Genomic DNA, 25,093 nt, shown 5'->3' with positions numbered 1-25,093 from the left:
TGAGGGGACTATAATTGGTTGAGATGGAAAGAATGGATTAAAGGAAAGGAAAATGCGTGGAAGGCTTTTGCAGCAGCCCAGGAAAGATGTAATGAGAATGTAACAGTCAGATGGAGAGGGTGATTAAAATGATATTTAATAGACTGAAATAATGACTTATAGAAGGATAGGAAGAAATATTCTCAAGCTTTCTAATTTGAGAGAGTTGATAGATAATGATGTGAAAAACAGAAATATTGTGATTCCTGTGGGATACATGGTAAAGCATAATGGAAAGTGCATGGCTTTCAATGGGTCAGACTTCAGAGTGGGATCAAATCCAAGGTTTACTATATACCAGCTGTGGGACCGTGAAGGCATGACCTAGCCCAGGGGTGGGCAAACTTTTTGACTCGAGGGCCACAATGGGTTCTTAAACTGGACCGGAGGGCCGGAACAAAAGCATGGATGGAGTGTTTGTGTGAACTAATATAAATTCAAAGTAAGCATCATTACATAAAAGGGTACAGTTTTTGTTTTTTTTTTAGTTTTATTCATTTCAAACGGGCCGGATCTGGCCCGCGGGCCGTAGTTTGCCTACGGCTGATCCTAGCCTTTCTGAGTTTCAGATAAAAGGGGAAAATATACATGACTTTTCAGAATGTGATTTGAAGTTTAAACTGGATAAAGTATCTAAAGCAGTGATGGCGAACCTTTTGAGCTCAGCGTGTCAGCATTTTGAAAAACCCTAACTTAACTCTGGTGCTGTGTCACATATAGAAATTTTTTGATATTTGCAACCATAGTAAAACAAAGACTTATATTTTTGATATTTATTTTATATATTTAAATGCCATTTAACAAAGAAAAATCAACCAAAAAAATGAGTTCGTGTGTCACCTCTGACACGCGTGTCATAGGTTCGCCATCACTGATCTAAAGTATACTTTACTATACTTGGTATATGCTCAGTAAATCATAGCTACTAGTGTGATTGCTGTTTCTAGATTGCAATGACCTAGGAGAAGACTGAAAAGCAGCTGTCAGGCACAGCTTTAATGTCTCCTACTTAATATGGAAGGTGTCCAGAAGAAAATGGAAAACTTAAAATATATAGGGCTATTAAAGGGAAGAATATAGTTAATTTCTAACCAGCTTGCATGGAGACTTTTGATTAATCTGTAGAAAGATAAGAGAGAAACAGATCTGACAATAAGATTCACGTTGCAGTAGAGTACAAAGAGTGAAGAGATTCCTCCCATATAAATTACTGTTGCTAGAAAATTGTCTAGGATTTTCTAACCCTGGTGTCTTCACAAACAGGTTCTTTTATATCTGTGTGTCTTACCTAAGACACTATTCAAAGTCATCCAGATGGCATCTCTTACATGAAGCCTTTCTGATCTTCTAGGGGAAAATTAGCACCTCTTGTGCCAAAATCCACCAAAAAATTTTGTACATCTCTTAATACAGTCAGTACATTATCCTATTTTTCATAATTATAAGGATTTCATAGTCAAAAAATTACTTGAGAGTAAAGACCATGCCTGACTCTGGTCTTTTTACTGTTCACCACAGCTCCTAGTTCTATGTTTTCCACACAATCAATTATGAGGAAATATTTAGTGACTATCATTAAAATGATTTAATGACCACTATGATTATCACCTCAAAATTATTGCCTTATCCTATCTAATAAAAGAGAAACATGGTAATTAGCCATACCTCCACTACCCTTCCCATTGGCTAATCAGGGCGATATGCAAATTAACTGCCAGCCAAGATGGCGGCCGGCAGCCAGACAGCTGAAGCGAACATGAACATGAGGCTTGCTTACTCCAGTGATGGAGAAAGTCAACGTTCCCCACCTGCCGCAGCTCAGCTCTGAGCTCTGGATGAAACAATGTTGCAATTATAGAACCTAAACAAACCCCAGAAACCTGCTTTCAGCCAGCACGGCCTCAGAGCTTAGAACGGCCAGTGATGGCAACAGAGTTTCAATTATAGAATCTAAACAAACCCAGGTACCTGCTTTCAGCCGGCAACAGCCTCAGAGCTGGAGCCTGCTCTCAGCTCCAGTGACAGCTATAAAAGGTAAATTAATCCCAGAATTAAAAAAAAAAGATAAAAGGAGAGGCTGGGAGCTTCAGTCACCCACCAGCCTGAAAACAGCCCTCAGCCCCTCATCCAGACTGGCCAGGAACCCCAGTGGGGACCCCCACCCTGAAGGGGATGTGACCAGCTGCAAACAGCCATCATCCCATCATCCAGGCTGGCCAGGCACCCCAGTGGGGACCCCCACCCTGAAGGGGGTGTGACCAGCTTCAAACAGCCATCATCTCCTCATCCAGGCTGGCCAGGAACCCAAGCGGGAGCCCCACCCTGAAGGGGGTGCAACCAGCTGCAAACAGCCATCATCCCATCATCCAGGCTGGCCAAGCAACCAAGCAGGACCCCCACCCTGATCCAGAACACCCTTCAGAGCAAACCAGCCGGCCCCCACCCGTGCACCAGGCCTCTATCCTATATAGTAAACGGGTAATAGGGAAACTGACCCTAACAGCAGAAGGACTGGGAATGACTGGTCACTATGACACACACTGACCACCAGGGGGAAGATGCTCAATGCAGAAGCTGTCCTCTGGTAGTCAGGGCGCTCTCACATGGGAGGAGCTCTGCTCAGCCACAAGCCAGGCTGATGGCTGCCAGTACAGCGGTGGTGGTGGGAGCCTCTTCTGCCTCCTCAGCAGTGCTAAGGATGTCCGACTGCAGTTTAGGCCTGCTCCCCGCTGGCAAGTGGACATCCCCCAAGGGCTGCCAGAGGGATGTCTGACTGCCATCTTAGGCCCAATCCCCTGGGGAGCGGGCCTAAGCCAGTGGGTGGTCATCCCCTGAGGCATCCCAGACTGTGACAGGGCACAGGCCGGGCTGAGGGACCCCCCATACCCCCGAATGCACAAATTTTTGTGCACCAGGCCTCTAGTCTCAAATAATCAGTTTATTTATATTAAGTTAACCAGTATTATTTTGTAAGGTATTTTTCAATTAATAGAGCACTATTTTTACCTTTTATATACTTTGCTAACATAAGACTTTTGTTAATTCTTTTTATTAGAAAAATGTATATTTTTTTTAAGTTCTTGAAGTTTGATTTTGGGGCCTAATCCTCCTATCTAATAAAGAGGGAATATGCTAATTGACCCTCACACTGTGGCAAAGATAGCGGCACCCACAGCCAATAAGGAGGGAATATGCTAATTGATTGCCATGCCCTCAAAGATGGCAGCACCCACAGCCACAAGATGACCAGCAGGGGAGGGCAGTTGTGGGTGATCAGGCCAGCAGGGGAGGGTAGTTAGGGGTGACCAGGCTGGCAGGGGAGGGCAGTTGGAGGGGACCAGGCCAGCAGGAGAGGGCAGTTAGGGGTGATCAGGCTGGCAGGGGAGAGCAGTTGGGGGTGATCAGGCTGGCAGATGAGTGGTTAGGGGGTGATCAGGCTGGCAGGCAGGCAGGCAGGTGAGCGGTTAGGAGCCAGCAGACCCAGATTGTGAGAGGGATGTCTGGCAGTCAGACATCCCCCAAGGAGTTCCAGATTGGAGAGGGTGCAGGCTGGACTGAGGAACAACTCTCCCCAGTGCACGAATTTTGTGCACTGGGCCTCTAGTAATGCTATAATATCAAGTCAATGCTTTTTTATTTTTTAATTACAAAATCTCTAGTATTGCACTCTATTCACCATTGGGTGTTCAGTTCTATTACTTTATCACTTGAAAATATACTAATTAATATTTACATTGTTCTTTAAAAGACTGATCAAAATTCAGTTGGAACCAACAGAATTATTGGCTTTAAATTTTGCTACCCATTTCCCACATATACCTTTTATTTTTTTAATTATATTTTTATTTATTTGAGAAAGGAAGGGAGAGGGAGAGATAGAAACATCAATGATAAGAGAGAACCATTGATTGGCTGCTTCCTGCATGCCGCACCCTGTGGGCTGAGCCCACAACCTGGACATGTGCCCTGACCAGTGATCTTCTGGTCAATTCTCAACCACTGAACCATGCTGGTCGGGCCCACATATACATTTTCTAACAAAACATATCCCATGCTTTTCTTTAATATGATAAAAATAAGAAGGATCTTGACACAAAAATACATACACACAATAGTTTGTTTCCATATCCTATCTTCCTATTTCCTTCCCATCAGCTCAGCATGGATTATAATACTCTCTATTTTCAACATTTATTTTAGTTTTCTTCTTGCTCCTGACATGTGTATGGTAGAATCTGACAATTTTATATATTGCCTACAAAAAAAAAGAGAAGAATGCTTTTTTGAAGATGTCTCTGTTTGGAGCTAAACCACTTTTATAATAGAAATTTTCTTATATTTATTCAGAAGTTTCTATTCTTTTCCCTTATGACTTGATAATAGCCTGCTATTCTAACCCTTCAATGAAACTGTGTTTAGTACACAGTTTGAGATATTTGCAGCATACACTGTTCTTCACATAAGAAGAGATTAGCTTTTTAATAATAGCTTCTTTTGAATTAGGAAAGAATTTATACAATAGGAAATCCAAACGGGGAAATGTAATCAATGATGGTTTTGTGTAGTCTTTAATAATTTCTTTGTTCTGAAGGTTTTGCAGTTTTTGGTTAGAAAGATAAAGGAACTGCCACCCCTACCCAGTCATTATTTCATTTAATGAAAAAGCATTGATAATTATCCAGGGTATTTCTTGATACCTTTTAAAAAATGCATTGTTAGCAGAACTCTACCACTAGGGATATCTCCCATAAAGGTTTACAGTTGCTTTGCTCCGTAGCATAATGAAAAAAATGTATGAAATCTGTGACCAAGCAGTCTTGTTTGGAATCCTGTGTTACCTTGGGCAAATTGCTTCACTCTCTGAGCTTTTGATTCCCTTATCTGTAAAGTGAGAAGGTTATAAAGTTAAATGAGTACATATGTAAATATCAACTAGTGCCTTGCCCATAAATGGACCTAACAAATATAAATTGGCTTCATTCGTAGAGAGTTAATACCTGCTTGATCCAGATAAAGAGGAAAATGCTCATTTTGGAAATGTAAGAAGAGGCAACCAATAAAGTTGATCATATTCACGCTGGATTAAGTGATAAGGCTATGCTTTATCTTGTGTAACAAAAAGTCTAGAGAAGAGGAAGACTCCCAATTTTGGATATCAGAGCTTCTGCTCAAATTCTCTGTTATTCTTTCCTCCTAGTGTCTCCCTCATGTTGGCTTTTTTTGCTATCCTGTGTCACAAGATGGCTGTATGTAGAAGAAAGGACACACCTCTCCCCCCACCCCCAGTCTTAACAGTGGGAGTTACAGGCTTATTACTCTTTGATCTGATTAGGACATCAGATCCTATGGCCACCACTGGACCCATAACAACCTTGTGTAGAGAAATAGGTATTGCCAATTAACAACCAGAAACTAAAGTTCAAAGACTTGTTAGGCCACAATGCTAAAGGGGAGGAGTGGGATTAGAAAGCAAGTTTTATAATGCCAAATCCAGTGATCATAGGAGGGCCATTCAGTTTTATCATTAGGATAATAAATCAGATTATAGAGATAGATTAGTAGCCCATATAATAAAAGGGTAATATGCAAATAGACTGAACGGCAGAACAACCAGTCAAAAGCATAATATGCTAATGATATGCTAAGGCTGCTCAACTGCTCACTATGGCATGCACTGACCACCAGAAGAGCAGACGCTCCCACCAGTAGGTTAGCATGCTGCTGGAGTCTGCCCGATCAGGACTGAGTGAGGTGGGTTAGACATGCCCTGGAGCCTTCCCACAGTCCCTCCCCAGCTAGCCAACCTCCCGTGTTCCTCCCCAGCCCTGATTGTGCACTGGTGGGGTCCCTCTTGCAATCTGGCTGAGGGACCCGTCCTCCCCCCATCCAGTGCACGAATTTTGTGCACCGAGCTTCCAGTATGTATATAAATTACTTTAGCATAAGTTTTAATAAAATCATTTTTGAGACTTGAAGTTACATTTAATTTGCTTTGCCTTTTCTTAAAAAGTTGACCTGTATAGTTTAAATGTTCTGCAACTCTTTAGTCTTGACATGTTTCTGAAATACTTTTTCAAATGCTATTTAACTCATTTATAATCACCTTTTCAACAAAGTGATCTGTGGCTAAACATTTCTCTAGGTTTAAGTTGATCTGAGTCTTGTTTATGATACTCTTGTCAGTTCTCACCATTTATAAAATAAAAATAAACTGATAGAAACCTTATGATATTATTGGGCTGCGGGTGTCCATAATCAGTCTCATCTTAATGGAAAGTATCTGATTTCCCCTCTGGTTTCTAATGATATGCTAAGGCTGCTCAACTGCTCTCTATGGCATGCACTATTTGGTTCTGGTCTTCTTGTCTTCATTCCTCTCATTAATACAAAACACTTCAGATGAATTCCACTAGCATGAATGTATTTTACCATCTTTGAGTTTTCTGGATGGGAACCCAGGTACATGCCATGGGGATACAGGAAGGACAATTGAATTAGTGATTTTATTTAAGGTAACTAATAGGTATTTTTCTGAATGGAATTTTATAAAATAAGGGAATGTGCTTAAAGGTCTTTTACTTTTTCTAAAATCAACCCCTCTCCCAGCAGTAATAACAGCACAACACACAGAGCCCTTCCTTGAGGAACCAACTTAGTTTTAAATATATTGTGAAATACATACTACAATTAACACCTGTTCTTTCTCTTCTTACCTGAAGTTATGTCTTCTTCTACAATCATCAGAGAAGCCCTTCAGGTTTAGCCAACTTTCAGTCTACACCTTCTAGATAACACTTGACCTGCTGCTGCCTAACACATACCTTTGGTGCTGCATAAATAATCATAAGTTGTATCCTCCCTCCATGACTGAGAAGTTCTCTAAAATGCACCTAAGCTATGATGAGTCTGGAAGCCAGAGGCCTGACCTTAGAATCAAAGGCAGACTTCCCATAATAGAATGCACATAGAAACCAATTAGAAACCAGAGGGGAAATCAGATACTTTCCATTAAGATGACACTGATTATGGACACCCGCAGCCCAATAATATCATAAGGTTTCTATCAGTTTATTTTTATTTTATAACATGCAGAAATTTGAGACTAGGTTAAAACAAACCCCATATGTTTGCATTTGGGTTCATTTCACTCAGTAACTGTATCCCATTGAATTCCAAAACTTAGGCATTCCAAGTTGAGTCGCCAAAAACATTTATGGAGAAGAAACTAACTAAAATTCTCAAGACCGACCTTATTTAGAATAAGAGAAAACTAAAATAGCATGCTTTCTCATCTCACATGTCTACCAGCAGCTTTGCCTATTGTAAAAGATCTTTAACTTCTAAGTGGTTTCATGTTTGTTTACTAGATGAATAAAAATAAGACAAATTTTAAAAAATAATTTGATTTTCTTTGACAAAGTGCTACAAAACTCCCCACATGAAAGCTAATTTCTAGTGAAATTTTATATAACTACTCATGGTAGGATAGAGGAATTAACAAAATGTATATTTTTATATTTCAAGTTTGCTGTGATTTTATGGTGTATATTTCAAACTAGTTAATTGCATGTGTATATTTAAGACCTAGAAAATTCCCCAGTGGAAACTATGAAAGAGTGAAGAAATACAAAGCCTCATGTCTAAGTAAAATTAAAATAATAAGTAAACTCAACCAGATATAAGGAAAGCAAGATTTATAACTAAAATATAAACAGATATAAATGCATACTTTTACTCCCTGTACACAGTCAGACATTTCTAGTAGTTTTCCTGTGCTCTTTTACAGTTCAGTGCATAGTTGAAATGTTTAAGGGATCATGATGCCATGCAATTCCCTCCTCTCTGCCTAATAGATATTTTTTTCCATAAGCTTGTCTCTGCTAAGGCTATGCATAAAAAATAAGAAGAAAGAATGATAACAAGTATACATATAGAAAGGGAGCATTCATTTATGTAATCCATGAAAGGAGTGGTGACAGAAAAAGGAAGTCAAAGTAGAACATAAGATTAATTAAGCAGAAAAGAAAAATAATAATGTGTAGAGACAAGAAAGGCATCGTGTGGTTAGGTGTATCATCACACTACAGCCAACGATCTCCAGGAATACACCTGTAGTTGAAAAGTTGAGTTTATTGGTTCTTGCAGCATGGGAGCACACATACCATAGGGAATTATGGGGGATTTGGTAAGAGGGTGTTAGGCTTTATTACAGGATTGGGGGTTGTGTTAAGTGCTTTGGGGGAGAGTATGAGGATACGGGGCTGTGCCCAGATTATATGCTGCCAGAAAGTGGGGGTAATTCTACAACTGGTTATCTTAATCTTACCTATAAGGAGATAAAATCAAACAAGGCTAAAACTCACTAGTAAAGAAGCAGAAGTCCAATCATTTATATTAGCCAGCATGGGGATGTTTGATTATTTTTCAATTTTCAAACATAATTATGGAGTGGTCTTGTTTTGACTAGATCTGTCATGATCAGAGTGGCCTTGTCTGGTGTTGATGTCCTGTGAAATTGTTTACACCCAACAAGACTTAGCTGTGAGGACCAGGCCAGCTGGTAGCAGCACCAAGGTCTGAATGACAGTAGCAGGCCATCAGGTGTTGCTTTTCTCTTTCTTAGCAGGAGGCACAGTAAAATCAGGGGAAGAGAAAGTGCAAAGAAAAACAGCGAATATTTATTTATTTAACACATATTGCATGCCAGACACTAGGCTAACTGCTTTTTGGGCATGATTGAATATTTATAAGAATTCTATGAGGAAAATACTATCTTAGTATACATGTTACTGATGAGGAAAATAAGGCTTAAAGAAATAAAAGTCACTTGCTTACTGCGGCTCAACCTGTAAAATGTTGGGATTTTAATCCTAGGCCTGTCTGACTGAAGAGCCAATGTGCTTAATTACTACATCATAAAAGAAAGTGGGTATGCACACAACATTGGTATATTAAGAGAGAAGCTTCTCTGTCAAACTATAAGGCACATGAGGGCAGAGATACTGCATTCTTCGTTTCTGATTTTTCCAGACCAACCAGATCAATAACTTGCTTACAGTGGTGCTTAATAATATGGAAGGATCAGTGAAATGGGTGGTGGATGAATTGATGGATGGAATCAAAAGTTCACACTTGATCAGGGTTATGACTATTTAATACTAGAGGCCCAGTGCACAAAATTTGTGCATGAGGTGGGGTGGGGGCGCCTCAGCCCAACCTTCACCCTCTCCAATCCGGGACCCCCTTGGGGGATGTTCGACTGCCAGTTTAGGCCTGGGCCCTAAACTGGCAGTCAGACATCCATCTCACAATCCTGGACCCCTGGCTCCTAATCGCTCACCTGCCTACCTGTCTGCCTGGTCGCCCCTAATGGCCCCCCCCTGCCGCCTGGTTGCCCCTAACTCCCCCCCCCCCCCCGCTGGCCTGGTCACCGCTCACCCCACACCTGCCAGCCTGGTCACCCCACACAGCCTACTGTTCAGTCATTTGGTCATCCCTCACTAACCCCTCTGCCAACCTGGTGGTAGGCAGCCATCTTGTGAGGGCATGAGGGTTAATTTGCATATTCCCTCTTTATTATATAGGATAATCTTACTGTGTCTCATAAAGTAGGAAGAAATCTTAAAATGTAATAAAGTCGCCGAAACCGGTTTGGCTCAGTGGATAGAGCGTCGGCCTGAGGACTGAAAGGTCCCAGGTTCGATTCCGGTCAGGGGCATGTACCTGGGTTGCGGGCATATCCCCAGTGGGAGATGTGCAGGAGGCAGCTGATCAATGTTTCTCTCTCATCGATGTTTCTAACTCTCTATCTCTTTCCCTTCCTCTCTGTAAAAAATCAATAAAATATATTTTTTAAAAAAATGTAATAAAGTAATAGCATTTATTCAGCTTTTCAATTGCATGTGAGTTTTACAACAATTTTCACATATATGTTCTTAAAGGTGGATTATTATTTTAGTTTGCATATGAGAACATGGAAGATCAGGTATATTAAGTCCTCACCCAAGACTATATAACTAGCAAATGGCCAAACATGGGCTTGACTCTTGTCCCTCCACCTTCCAGTCCAATGGACCATACTCCAAACTATGGCCCAAGTCTTTGGATGCCCACTGAAGCTTTTGTTTCCCCACCCCCTTTAATAATATGCAATATATCCATGCTATTGGGAAACACAGTGCAAATGCGTTTAGAACCACTGTCTCACTATGGCTCTGGCGCCTAGCCCCTTACTTCCATAGGTGAAATCAAACCCATATAAGTCAATTGATGAGCTGCTCACTGCTTGTGTGTCTTTCCACATTCCTCTTATCTTCCCTACTTGATAGAACAATATTTAAATATCTATGCAAGTTTCCAAAAACAGAAGAAATTATATGTTATGTTGTTCTCCTTTTAAACGAGACTTCAAATAACGTAATTATTATTTCCAGGTGTGGATTTTCCCTGCGGATATGATTTTTAAAGATTGTATCTGACCTTGAATAAAGCAATATTCATTATCTTAATCCGTTACCGCAAATATCAGTCATATTTATCAGGCTGTGGATTTTAATTTAGCATAATTTGGCATGCGCACACAAACACACAAAAAATATTAAAAATGAGCTGGTCACTCTTGCTCATTTATTTACATCTAATGAAAGGTTTGTCTATAGAATTTCACAGTCAGGTCACATGCCTTTAAATAGACAGGAGTAAGAGAGGAATAGAACATTCTGTTGACAGGTAAATGTGCATCAATATAGTTTCATTCAAAAAAAATAATCAAGCTCTTTTCAAATAATACAAAATGCGAAATGATTGCCTGTTGGAGAGGCGGGGCCTTATCAGCTTCTCTTCTCAGAGAAATGATTGCCATGTCTCAGCGGGAGGAACTCGTCGCTTATCTGTGACTTCTCTGCAGTCTCCGATATTTATTAACAGTTGATTTTCTGTAGTCGTTCTTCTTTCCCTTCCTCCCTCCCCCAGTGTAAATTAGTTTCCCCAAATCGACATCTAGCCTTCATGTTCTTATCAGTCTTGCCAAAGGATGATTATTTCATTATTGGTTTTGAAGAATCTTTTGCATTAAGTGGTGCAGCTCTGGTTTCAGGCAGACATTTAACAGACTCCCTATTTGTTTGATTCCTTGTCTCATCCTCTTAATTAAGGCCCCCTGAGACTGAGTCTTCTGCAGTAACAAACAGGAATAAAGGGAAATTATGAATTGTTGCTCCCACAGAAAACATCGGGATTTCCTGGTGAGATTCCAACAGGGTAGACTTTAAACATGTGAGAGCAATTGTATTCACTCACCTATGTAAAACCTTTTCATAACTTGTGTACCTGTCTTTCAAGCTTCTTGTTAGGCTAATACCTAAGCAGTGTCCTTTTGGGTCTCAAGCTTTACTGTATTACCCTAAGGTTGTTCTAAATTTTTTCAGCATATGGGTTTATTTTTTCACGTGAGAACTGCACTCTTGCTTTCTTCCAAATACTTTTTAATTTTTTTCTTGCAGCTTTTTTTTTTTTTCATCTTCACTACATAGTATTTAATATTAACTCTCTGGTTTACTGGACAGACATTGTCCTGGATTCCTGATATTGAACAGCTATTGGAAAAGAACAGGTGTCATGCCCTCATTTTTAGATTCAGATGATTCAAAATAGCCTGCAAGTCCTTGTCTTACCCGGTGCCTGCATTCCTTTGATCATATTTTGATAAGTTGTTTTCTTCCAGAAGCAGTACAAGAATTGGGTTAGCTATTTAAGTAGAAGTCAGCTTATATTGGAGCAACATAAAAATGGTCTAGTATAACCCATGTTTCTCCTTATTGTACAAATCAAGTTTTTTCTTATCTATAAAAATCAGAGATACAAAATACCTAACTTCCTAGGATCCTAAATACTGACCACTATTATATGTTTAATTAAGTCTTATTTACATTTAGAAACCCTTACCCACATCTATATATCTTTGACGTAAGAAATTGATTCAAACAACTAAAGTATGAATTTGATTCTAATATGACTTTGGGTTCATATATCCATTCATAAGGTACAACCATATACTAGTAGGAGTGCTGCAATAAAGAAGAAACTAATCTATTGCCTTCAACTTCAGATACGGTTATCATCAGGCATTTCTAGCACAATGTGAAATGTGTTTGCCCTATCGCTACATTATACTTATATAGGGAAATACAAAACATGTTCATTATCTATTGCTCTGTAACAAATTATCACAAAACATAGCAGCCTGAAACAACTGATTTTTATTATCTCATAGCCCCTATGGGTTATGAATCAAGGTGGTGTAGCTATGTGCCTCTTGCACAGACTCTCTCACAAGACTGAAATCAAGTTGTCAGCCAGGACTGGGGTTATTTCAAGGCCTAAATGGAAGAGGATGCACTTCCAAATGTACCAACATGGCTTTGGCAGGACTCGGAAGGTCCACTTTCAAGCTCATTCACTGACAAGCCTCAGGTACTCTCTTACATAAGCCAGAGACATTAATCCCTTGCCACATAGGTCTTTCCATAGGTCTCCTTACTGCATGGCTGTTCACTTTCCCTAGACCAAGTGCTCTAAGAAAGAATGAGTGAGACAGGAGCAAAAAGGAAGCCACAAGCTATTTATTTATTTATTTATTTATTTATTTATTTATTTATTTATAATATGTTTTTACTGATTTCAGAGAGGAAGGGAGAAGCAGAGAGAGAGAGAAACATCAATGATAATAGAGAACCATCGATCAGCTGCCTTCTGCAGGACCCCTACTGGGGGTCAAGCCCCCACCCAGCATGTGGCCTTGGCCAGAATCAAGCCCGGGACCCTTCAGTCCACAGGCCAATGATCTATGCACTGAACCAAACCAGCTAGGTCGCCACAAGCTTTTAAAAATCTAATTTCATAAGCAACCTCTCATCACTTTTTCAGCATCCTTTTTATTAGAAGCAAGTCACTAGGTCTAAGCCACATTCAAGGAGAGGGAATTACACAGTACATGAATGCCAGGTGACAGGGATCTTTGAGATCCACTTCAGAAGCTGTCTACCACAGTTCACCCTTTGTACCCAAATGGTTCAAGTCCCTTCTCCATCTAGTCCCCAAAGTCTCATTCCATTGCATTAAGGCAGGACATGCTAGGTTATGTTGTTGCCATAACAACTCTAAAATTTGGTGATGCAAAACAACATACTTTTGTTTCTCAGTCATACTACATGTCCATCATGAATTGGCTAAGGATTCTTCTTACGTTGTCATCACTCAAGAAGTCTCCAAGATCAGGGGGCTGGATGGAGGGAAGAGTGAATTGATCACTGGCTGTTAAAATCTTCTACACGACAGTGACATGTGTTAGTGCGGCTCAAACAGCAGGGCCACACTAATTTTAAAGGAACAAGGAAGTACATTTCTACCATGTGCCTGAAAAGAACAGGAACAGAAATATCAATGAACAGCCCCAAACACTAACAAAATGGATAAAGTTATATAATTCAGCTTTACCCAACTAAAGTACATGCCAAAATGATTATAAACCAACTTTTGATATTTAACTCATTCCACAAATATTTACCAAATACTGTTATATATGAGGCTTATGCAAAAGTCTAAGGACTAGGAGCAGAGAACAAAGCAGTTCCTCCTTCTGTTCTGGTTTCTCAATATGGTGGGCAAAGTGGTAAGTATATAGATAATTTCAAAGTAGAAATTATTATAAAATGTTGCTTAAGACATTCTAGAGCAGGGGTGGGCAAACTTTTTGACTCGAGGGCCACAATGGGTTCTTAAACTGGACCGGAGGGCCGGAACAAAAGCATGGATGGAGTGTTTGTGTGAACTAATATAAATTCAAAGTAAACATCATTACATAAAAGGGTACGGTCTTTTTTTTCAATAGTTTTATTCATTTCAAACGGGCCGTAGTTTGCCCACGGCTGTTCTAGAGGCATATAACACAGACTTGGAGAGGAGACCAGCCCAGCTGGTGTGACTCAGTTGTTGAGCATCAACCTATGAACCAGGAGGTCATGATTTGATTCCCGGTCAGGGCACATACAGGGTTGCAGGCTCTATTCCCAGTGTGGGGCATGCAGGAGGCAGCCAAGCAATGATTCTCTCTCATCATTGATGTTTCTATGTCTCTTTCCCTCTCCCTTCCTTTTCTGAAATCAATAAAAATATATTAGAGAGAGAGAGAGAGAGAGAGAGAGAGAGAGAGAGAGAGGAGACCAGAGAGGACATCTTGGAGTAGATGAACTCTGATGAGTTCTGATACATGTATAGAAATAGGCCAGGTAAGAAAGTCAAGATATATTTTTCAATTTTTTTAGTAAGATGGATGTATGATGATTATCTTCTCAGTTAAAGACCTGATTCTTCTGCATCTATGGTTAACTACTGCCTTACCTAATCAAGTAACTGGGCAACTGGGCACCAAGACTTCCTCATCTGTGAAATGAGAAGGTTTAATTAGATGTTGTCTAAGATGTCTTCCAACTATAAAGTGCTGTAATTATTTCTGGCTCTAGAGGATATTTTTTTCAAAATCACCTTCTATGGGATAATTATCAACTAATTACCTTATAACGCTTTCACTTACTAAAAAAGTTCAGTAAACACCCATGGGAAATTTTCCTATTTGAAAATAGTGGAATCATATTTCCATCTCTTCTGAGATATATACAACATGTTCAAATTGATCATGAAAAAAGAATTAAGACATAGTTTAGAATAGACTGTAATGAAGTAGTTCTTCAGGGCAAACATCTACTCTTGTGACATGTTTCAGCTTTAATCTACCAACCTAGATATTTGTAATAATTTTCATATGTGAGACACTATTTATATTCTAGTGGCCCAGTGCATGAATCCATGCACAGGTGGGGTTCCTTGACCTGGCTGGTGATCAGGCCAATTGGGCTGTCTCGCCCAGTCCCTATCAGGGCCAGCCAGGAGGAAGGACCACAGGAGGTTGGCTGAATTGAACGTCTGCCCCCTGATGGTCAGTGTGTCATTATAGCGACCAGTCAACCAGTTGTTCGGTCGATGGGTCGTAATGGTCACTTAGGCTTTTATATATATAGATGTTCGTTTTGCTGATTTGCTTATAAAAAGACTCCAATAGTCTCTCTCCCCACCACTCCACTGTAGCACACACACAAAATTTCTTTTGCACTAAAACTATTGCCAGGTTGATTTTCAACCTCCTAATTTTACTGAATGCCATGCTCTTTATTAGACTCCTCAATCTTCATGGATATTCCTACTTTCAGGAATAATCTTTAGTAGTAATATTCAAGTCATCACCACTCACAGCACCACCTTCATTCTTCTACCAGTCAACTGAGTCCTGCCTCAGGATTCTTCCCTTTTCCACATCAAACCTTCAGTCCCAATCTCCTCTTTCACTGGTCTAACCTAGACTTTCAAAACAAATATTCCTACCAAGTATTGGCAAAGATGTGATAGAACAGGAATGCTTATATATTTCAGGGGAGTATAATTGCTACAACCAATTTGGGAAACAGTTTGGCTTTATCTACTGAAATTAAACATATGTGTACCAGATGATCCAACAATTTCACTTCTCATTAAATACAACATGTGTACCAAAAAATATCTACAAGGATGTTTATTGCAGCCTTAATTATAATTGTTCTAAACTGGATATAACCCAATGTCCATCAGCAATAGAATGGATATATAAAGTGTGGTATATTCAGAAAATATTTTACAAACTGCAGCATTAATAAGGCCAATAAGTATATTATTAAGTAAGAAGCCAGACACAAAATAATGTAATACATGATTATATAGGGTTTGGCAAAAGTAGGTTTATAGTTGTGAGTATATGTGAAACAGAGTTTATTCTTGTATTATTATTTATTAATCATTGTATTTATTATTATTATTAACTTACCTTTTCCCACCCCTTTTATTTATATAACATACAGGCAGTTCTAAAACTATAGGGTTAGAAATCAAGATAATGTTTGTTTACTATTGGTGTAGGAGAGAAATGGGATTGGGAGGGAGCATGGGAATTCCAAAGTACTAGAAATATTCTATATTTTGTGCAGTGTGGAAGAATCCCTGACATTTGCTTTTGTATTCATTGTTTATTAACTTTTCTATAAATCACTGTACTTTGATTTAAAAATATATAAATGAAAAGAACCTGGGCTTCCTGGAGGTCCTGTTCATTTTTTTTTTAAAGGGACCATGTGGAAACACACACAAATCTAAAAAAAAAAACTTGTAATATTTTTAGTGATGAGAGGCACAATGGATTTCCCAGTTTTTATATGATTTTCCAGTTTTTATATCCTGCCATCTGTATTAGGAAAATCTTGTACTCCAGTAACTTCCTCATTGTCTGATATTTTTCTCAAGTTTCTGCACCAGTTGCAGCATGCTTTAAAGTCGGATATGATGTTATGTAGCTAACAAAGTTCCAAACCACTCTATCTATTTAAACAAACAAACAAACAAACAAACACACTATGTAAGGTATGACATTATAAAAATAGCAGAAGGAGGGAGGTGGGAGAGGGGAGAAAGAAAGAAAAATAGAAAAGAGAAAAATATTAATAATATGTTACTTAGGGGTCTAGTGTGTCTGCCAAAACAAAGCATAAAAACATACTCTCTTCCATATGTGGTTACATAGGAAATAGGGACTTGACAATTTTGCAAGGTAGGTACTTTTAAGTATTTCAAACTTCATATTTTCCTTGGCGATTACTTAGTGTTGCTTATCCTACCTAATAAAGATGGAATATGCAAATTGACCATCACTTCACAACAAAGATGGAGGTGCCCACAGCCAATAAGGAGGGAATATGCAAATTGACACAATAAGGATGGCTGTGGCTGGGCTGGGATGCTTGTGTTGTCGCCATGGTGATGATGCAGGTGTTCTGCCCTGCCCCAGCTGCTCCAGGCCTCTGGGCAGTGTGCAAAGGTGGAAAGGCGGCTCTGGTCGGAGCGAAGGCAGTGCCGGCAGCTAGGGGAAGGAAGGCCTATTCTTGCAGGAATCTTCATGCATCGGGCCTCTAGTTTAGTATAAAGATTAATGTATAAAAATTTAAGAACAATGACTAAAGTACAACAATGCAAAGAAAATTGAAATAAAGGGGACTGAAAACCTCCTAATGAAATAACATGTAATTATTAATAATATGGTAATTATTTAATATGTAATTAACCTACTTTGAATGGTCACAGTTGCTTATACTAATGTAGAACATGTTTTAAAATGACATGCTATTTTGATAATCAGGATTTGCTTTTTAAATTATATCTTTAGTGTTGAAAGTATTACATATGCCCTCTTTTTTCCCCCATTGAGCCCTTCTAGCCCGCCCCATTCCCCCACCCCAGTCCCTCACCACACTATGGTCTGTGTCCATAACAAAAGTGCAAGGACTACTTACACTTTTTTAAGTAGCTGTTGTATAGAAGCTGCAGCATATTATTCAGAAGATTTAGCTAAGATACTTAATGAAAGTGTCTACACTAAACAACAGATTTTCAATGTAGATGAAACGGCCTCATATTGAGAGAAAATACCATCTAGGACTTCCATAGCTAGAAAGGAGAAGTAGAACCCTTAATTTAAATCTTCAAAGGGCAGGCTGGCTCTCTTGTTAGGGACTGGTGACTTTAAGTTGAAGGCAATGCTCATTTCCCATTCTGAAAAGCCTAAGGATCTTTAAGAATTATGCTGGCCTGGCCAGCATGACTCAGTGATTGAGCTTCAACCTATGAACCAGGAGGTCACAGTTCAATTCCTGGTCAGGGCACATGCCTGGGTTGCAGGCTCGATCCCAAATGTGGGAAGTGTAGGAGGCAACTGATCAAAGAGTCTCTCTCATCATTGATCTTTCTATCTCTCTCCTTCTCCCTTCCTCTCTGAAATCAATAAAAATGTTTTTTTAAATAATTATGCTGAATCTACTCTTCCTTTGCTCTATGGAAAAACAAAGTCTGAATGAGAGCACATCTGTTTACAACATGGTTTTCTGTATATTTACCCACTGTTGAGAACTACTGCTCAAAAAAGAAGACAAAAGAGATTCATTTCAAAATATTACTGCTCATTGACAATACCTCTGGCCACCCAAGAGCTCTGATGGTGATGTACAATGAGATGAATGTTGTTTTCTTACCTGCTAACACAACATTCATTCTGCAGCCCATGGACCAAGGAGTAATTTCCACATTCAAGTCTTATTTAAGAGATACATTTTGTAAAGCTAAAGCTGTCATAAATAGATTCCTCTGATGGATCTGGGCAAAGTGAGTTGAAAACCTTCCAGAAAAGATTAACCACTTTAGATGCCATTCAAAGCATTCATGATTCACAGGAAGAGATCAACATATCAGCATTAACAGGAGTTTGGAAGAAGGTGATCCCAACCCTCACGAGGGGTTCAAGACTTCAATGAAGGAAGTTGCTACAGATGTGATAGAAATAGCAAGAGGACTGAAATGAAAAATGGAGCCTGAAGGTGTGACTGAATTGCTGCAATCTCATGATGAAATATTAACGAATGAGGATTTGCTTCTTATGCATGAGCAAAGAAAGTGGTTTCTCCCTGTTTGGGGGCAACATCCTGGAGGCGTTGTGGAGACAGGGATGGGAGACATGAGGGCCACGTAAGTGGGCGCTGGGTGTGGGGTTCAGTCATCAACGGGTCTCCCAACCATGGCCACTAGGTCACCCTCTCGGTGTCCCTGGGGCAGCCCCTCCGCGGGAATGGCTTGCTGCACAGCTTTACCTTCCAGGTCCTGGCTCCGGAGCCCTGGGCACAGCCCAGCAGGATTCAGTGATTGTGGAAAAAGTGCAATAAAATGTGAAATGTGGGCCTGGCAAAAAAAAAAAGAAAAAAAAAGAAAAGAAAAAAGAAAGTGGTTTCTTGAGATGGAATCTATTCCTGGTGAAGATGCTGTGAAGATTGTTGAAATGACAAGAAAATATTTTGAATATTACATAAACTGAACTGATGAAGCAGCAGCAGGGAGTGAGAGAATTGCCTTTGGTTTTGAAAGAGCTTCTGCTGGGAGTGAAATGCCATCAAACAGCACTGCGTCTACAGAGACATCATTCACGAAAGGAAGAGTCCATTGACATGGCAAATTTCACTGTTGTCTGATTTTAAGAAATGCCACAGCCACCCCAATCTTCACCAGACACCAACCTGATCAATCAGCAGCCATCAACATCAGGGCCAGCAAAAAGATTATGACTCGCTGAAGACTCAGATGATGGTTAGCATTTTTTTAGCAACAAAGCATTTTTTAATTAACTTATTTACATTCTTATAGGCATAATGCTATTACACACTTAATAGACTATGTGATAGTGTAAAAATAACTTTTATCTTCACTGGGAAACTAAAACATTTATTTGACTCACTTTATTGTGACATTTACTTTATTGCAATGCTCTAGAACCAAATTGTCAATATCTCCTAGGTATGTCTGTGCTATACTATGTGTCATAGCCAGATTATACATCACTATGGACAGCTCCGTTCTTGAAAGTTACTGACTTTAGCTCTTATAGTTTTCTCAGCCACAACAAGTAGTCAAAACTTTGGAATAAATCATGGAAATGAAAGAGCCCATACTGTTACAAAAGCCCTCTTATTGTTTGTTTCATTCTCTCACCCACATCAGGCATGCTCCATGGCTAAATCATGTGCTCACCTGGCTAAATCAATTTCCAAAATTCCATTTCCTCCTGCTTATGAGAATTTATTATTAATTTTTCTTAATATTCAGGAAAGAAAACAAAATCTAAACTTTTTAATAATTTGTATTTGGACCACAGCAGAAAGCTCAGTTGACCTAAGCAGTAAACATGATTTAGATAAAATTTTTAAAAAATAGTTCTGGTTGGTATAAATACTTTGTGTTGTCTCCTCTCCTAAATCAACAGGTCATTAGGTTGATGTTAGTATTCAGAAAGGAAAGATAGCTTTTTGATAGACTGAGAAGCAAAATAGTTTATCTTAATGTCTTGAAAATTTTATGAAATGGCTTCAACGATCCACCGTGCATTTGTGTGACACTAAAGATACAAGTGTTTTGCCGAGGAAAATGATATATTAACATTGTGAGTGAAATACAAATTTATTACAACCATAAAATCTAGCCTAAAGGTTTCATTCAGCAATAACCTAACTGAGACATGGAACCAAGCTTGAGGATTTTTATTTTAGTTAAAGGCATCTACATGCCCAACAAAAGAGTCTTCCTTTGATTAAGAAGAAGCAAGCATTGATCAGACCGTCAAATCTCAGAGGGAAGGTAGGGGAGGGTGGGGGTGAGGGGGAGAGATCAACCAAAGGACTTGTATGCGTGCATATAAGCATATCCAATGGACACAGACACCAAGGGGGTGAGGGCATGAGTGGGGGGGGGGCTTGGGGGAGTAATGGGGGGATAAGGACACATATGTAATACCTTAATCAATAAAGAAATTTTTAAAAAGAGGAAGCAAAAAGATATGACCACCTCCTCTATTTTTCTCTTACATAGAGCTCAAGGTAAAAGAAGTAGGTGTTTGAAAGTTAGACTCTTCCCAACAGGGTTAAATTTAACCAACACATGGATGATAGTAAGGAGACACGTAGGTGAGATATATGAAGACACCTTTTGGAATGACCTGGAACAAACAGGTGATCGCCCTGTTTCATGCTGTGGATTTGTCTTCAGGAGTAACAGGAGAAAAAGGCATGTTTGCAATAAGTACATTGAGGCATGCTGACTGAAATTTGATATTGTTTGTTGGATGTCTCTACTTTTGTCTAAACTTCAGAAACTATTTCATTGTTCTGTGAGAAGAGCAGAAGGTCTTGAGTTCGGTGATTGGTTATTGTTTTGAAAAGGAAAGAAAATTACCTTTCATTTTCTCTCCTTGGCATTAAGTCCCCAGTGGAGGTTCAGAGGACATTTCAAATCACAGCAACTGCATCAAGGAACTTTTAAGTCTGTTACTTCTGACTAAGGTTTTGCAATGTTCTCACCATCTTACCAACAACTGCAAATAGAGTCTACAAAAACAGTTTTTGCGAAAATGCTGGGATGTTTCCACTTGCTTTGAACTCCTAAGAAAACTCAGTTTCTTGCCTTTAAGGTTTTTATCAAAAGGAATTTTGAAGCCTGTGCTAGATGAAGCCTTGGATTTTGCCACAAAGCAATACAGAATTTAGAAGAGTACTTCCTATGAAAACCTCACGCTGCATGCATTTCATTCTATAAAATTCAAATTATTAAATAGAGATATGGTCATTATGTGCCATATACTGTGCCAGGGGCTCAGCTACAACCTGGAACAAGAGAAAACCGGTTGTTGCGAGGATACTATCGCTTACAATCCAGTGGAAGAGATCAAACTATCACAGTTTAGGTAGGTTAAGTGCTATAACAAATACCCAACATTTTTAATGGCGTAAAGAACTGAAATTTAATTCTCATTTACATGCATCTCCAGTGCCAATAGACGTCCCTAATCAGGACAGGGTGATGGGTGGCCATGTTATTAACATTCTAGTATGAATATTAGTGGGGATGGGGAAGGGGGTTATCCTAAGAACTGTAGCTGAAGGGCCAGGCTTTTGCTACCCTTATAGATCTTTTCTCCTCCAGGTCCTCAGGGATTCTTCCTATAGATAGTGAACATCAAATGAAGGAGCATGTATGATATGGTTTTAAGCGAGGCCTGCTAGTGCCAAGATTTGTATCTAGCTGTATCGCATTGGGAAGAATTCAATCACATACATACACATATCTACAAAATATAGTCCAGCTCAGTAACAGGAAGTAAAAGGAAATAGTTTGGGGAATAACTGGCCAGTTTCTGTGATACAAAGTAATGTGATAATATGTGATAATGTGATAAGGAAGTACACAGAAATGTTGCAGCATCTAAAAGCTATATCTAAGTGAAGTATGGAGGGGACAAGGTATAAGGAAAGCTTTCTACATGAGGCGATACTTTCTCTGCAAACTGACAGAGAAATGCATTGAACATGTGGGAAAGAGTTGACAAAAAAGTGGTCTAGACAGAAGAAAATAATTCTGAAAACAACAATCATTAGGGTAAGCTTTAATCCTTATAAAATGATTCTATGGAGGAATTCAGGCATAGCACCTTTTTATATGTTTCAGAGGTGTAGATTTTTTTAAAAATTAATGAGTGGGGTTTTTTATATAAATTTAGTTCTTATAAGATTTACAATTCTTCTGTGCTAGCTAGTCCCAGGAGGAGTAGGACAGACAAGGATTTGCTTTAGCTTGGCTGCCAGTGTTTAAGTGATTTCCTTAACATCCAGCTCCATAAAGACCCAAAAGTGAGAAATTTGAAATGTATTGGGTAATTTCAGGAAGCAACAAACTAAGACATTCAGTAGACTTGATGAAATAGATGTAGTAAAAAGGCAGTTTAGCCACTTCATGTTAAATAAGAAAGCCTGAATTCAAAATTTTAATGAACAGTCAAAATCTACAGCTTTGTAGCATGTGAAGAAAAGAAATGTCCATGTTGATTTGACATTTTACTCTTTCAATTAAACATTTATCACATAAAATTTATAGCAGTTTCTCATTAACCTTTTTGCTTTTTTTCCCTCTCTGTCTCAATCCCTCCTAAAAAGAGGAATGGCAGAAATATAACATCTTGAAGACCACTTAGGGTTTGAAATACTTTTAAAAACAATTTTTTTATTTCTTTCTAATTAGGCTTTGAACTTCCTGAGGCCAGGGACTGTCTGGAAGCACCTACAGTGGCTAGCACAAGGTAAGTCTACAACACATCTCAACCCCTTCTTTCTTTGGATCCTAAAACTCAGTGTAGTGCCTTGATATGTATGTAGTTAGCACTCAACAAATACTGTTGGATGGATGGACAGAATATCCAAACAATATATTCTTTTCACCTGGTATTCCTCATAAAATATGCTAAGAATGAATTCTTCTTAACTGTGGATGATTAGTTTTTCTTTTATAAATAGAGTTACCACATATTCAAACAAGTGGAATAAGTAGGAAATGATATGTCAATGAGGGATTTATTTTTCAGTTCTGATTCATGAATGTGTGGGAAATCTAACAATGAGTGAAAGTTTGAACTGGAGTAGCAGATGTCTGTAGATTAAACATTGATTGAATTTATCTGCTGCTGCTATGAAACTGTTGGCCCTCAGTGATGGTCTTGCCTACAGAGTCTATTTTGGTTCTTCTGGAAGCTATGAAGCTATTTATTGTTAATGGGGGAATAAAGTGAAAAAGCAGATTTTCAAACAGATTAACAAATTTTAAAATAATCTCTGTTAAACAGTAATAGTTATGTTATGCATTCAGTTCTCACTACTTTGCAAGAAATATTTTGCTATTAAGACAGCTTTGTTTACCTTACATAACCTTGTAATAAACATTTTATCTTATCATAACAGCACTTTCTGATGCAATTACTTGCCAAGTGTGTTTTTCTTGCTTGTTGCAGCTTAATAGTGTGCTTCTAGTCTTAAAATGACGACTTTTTGACATAAATAACTCCGATGCTTTCTCTCTAAGATATTTGATCCACTTCCTATTTTAAACTATTATCTGGTAAAAACCTATGAAGAACCATAAAACAAATTCAAATCACTCTTTATTGATGGTTCTAAATACACAATTTGTAAATAAAGTTTAAAAAAGTTCCTAGCATACTAGAATACTCTTATCTGCTCAAAATGTTGCATCTTCAGCTTAAAGGAAAAAAAAATACCATCTTCCATATTCCCTGTGAACTTCAATTTTGGGTTGATGCTTCTTATAACTCTAAGGAAAAATAAATACATATCTGTGTATAGAGATGGTACACAAAATCCTTCAGAAACCAGCATGCTTTTGAAGTCAAATTAGATAAGAATTAAACATGAGAGATACAGGATTGCAGTAACGTTATTTTAGGCATTCAGGCAGGTTCCCCCTTGGCTTCTCATTGTTGCTTTTTTGTATGTTGTGATTCAGCTCAGCATCACAAAGCTTTCTTGGATACCCCCAGTCAAAATGATGTCTTCTTCTAAACTCCTGTGTGTCTTTGCTCATACTCCCTGAAGATTTTAATCATTCTGCTTTATGGTTCAGCAATTTGTATAGAATCAGTTCCCATTTTCTGAGCACATTATGTTCCAGAGTTAATTTAAAAAGCAGTTTTTATTTCTTTGGAATTCAAAGTACTTGTTTCCATAGTACTAATAATACAAATAATGCTTCTATTTTCTTTTTAGGTTCTAGTGTTCTCTGAGCTAGTCCCTATAGAAATATTTCAAATATACCTCTACTGATGGCATTGCTTCTTCAAAATACATTATATCTATTGTAAGGGGCAAATTACATAGATTCTAAACCTAGACTTGTCTGAATTCTATGCTGCTTACTAGCTGTTAGGCAAATTATTCAAATATGTTTATCTGATATTTCTCCTCTTTAAAAATGGAGAACATCATACTGCCTACTTCCTATGTCTGTTGTGAAGACTAAATTCATTGACATATGAATGTGCTTTAGAACAGTCCCTGACACATAGTAGGGGATATATAGGTGTTATCATTATTACTTTCATTGAAACTTGGAGTATCAGGAACTTAAATGCCCACATAGAAGCATGTTTAAGTGTAGAAATAGTTCATATATTTTAGAAGTTCACACTCTAGAGACAGGATAGATACTTCAATCACAGAACACAGTATCTCATGATCAGAAAGAACATAACTAAGAAAAAACATAACTAACTACCTTTTCGTAAAATACAAATCAAATGCTTTTTTTGTCTACTTGTATTTCCAAGATGAATAAAAATAGAAACAGAATATGTAACCATATTCATCTCATCACAAAAATGAAAGTAAAACTAGCAGCTATCATTATTGATATTATTTATTGAGCCCTTACAGTGGTTCTCAACCTTCCTAATGCCGCAACCCTTTAATACAGTTCCTCATGTTGTGACCCAACCATAAAATTATTTTCGTTGCTACTTGATAACTGTAATTTTGCTACTGTTATG

The 25,093-nt window shown here is 38.6% G+C and overlaps 1 protein-coding gene across 1 annotated transcript in view; it reads left to right on the top strand.

Moving 5' to 3' along the window:
• Window positions 1-25,093, top strand: part of PTPRD (protein tyrosine phosphatase receptor type D) — a 1,393,726-nt gene that overhangs the window by 545,553 nt on the left and 823,080 nt on the right. The window contains exon 5 of the mRNA XM_036331134.1: window positions 22,780-22,837. The gene's annotated coding sequence lies outside the window, so the exon portion shown is untranslated. The remainder of the gene's footprint in view (window positions 1-22,779; window positions 22,838-25,093) is intronic.

Source organism: Myotis myotis, unplaced genomic scaffold (assembly GCF_014108235.1).
Source record: "Myotis myotis isolate mMyoMyo1 unplaced genomic scaffold, mMyoMyo1.p scaffold_m19_p_12, whole genome shotgun sequence".
Lineage (NCBI taxonomy): Eukaryota > Metazoa > Chordata > Mammalia > Chiroptera > Vespertilionidae > Myotis > Myotis myotis.
This window is presented reverse-complemented; position numbering and strand designations above follow the sequence as displayed.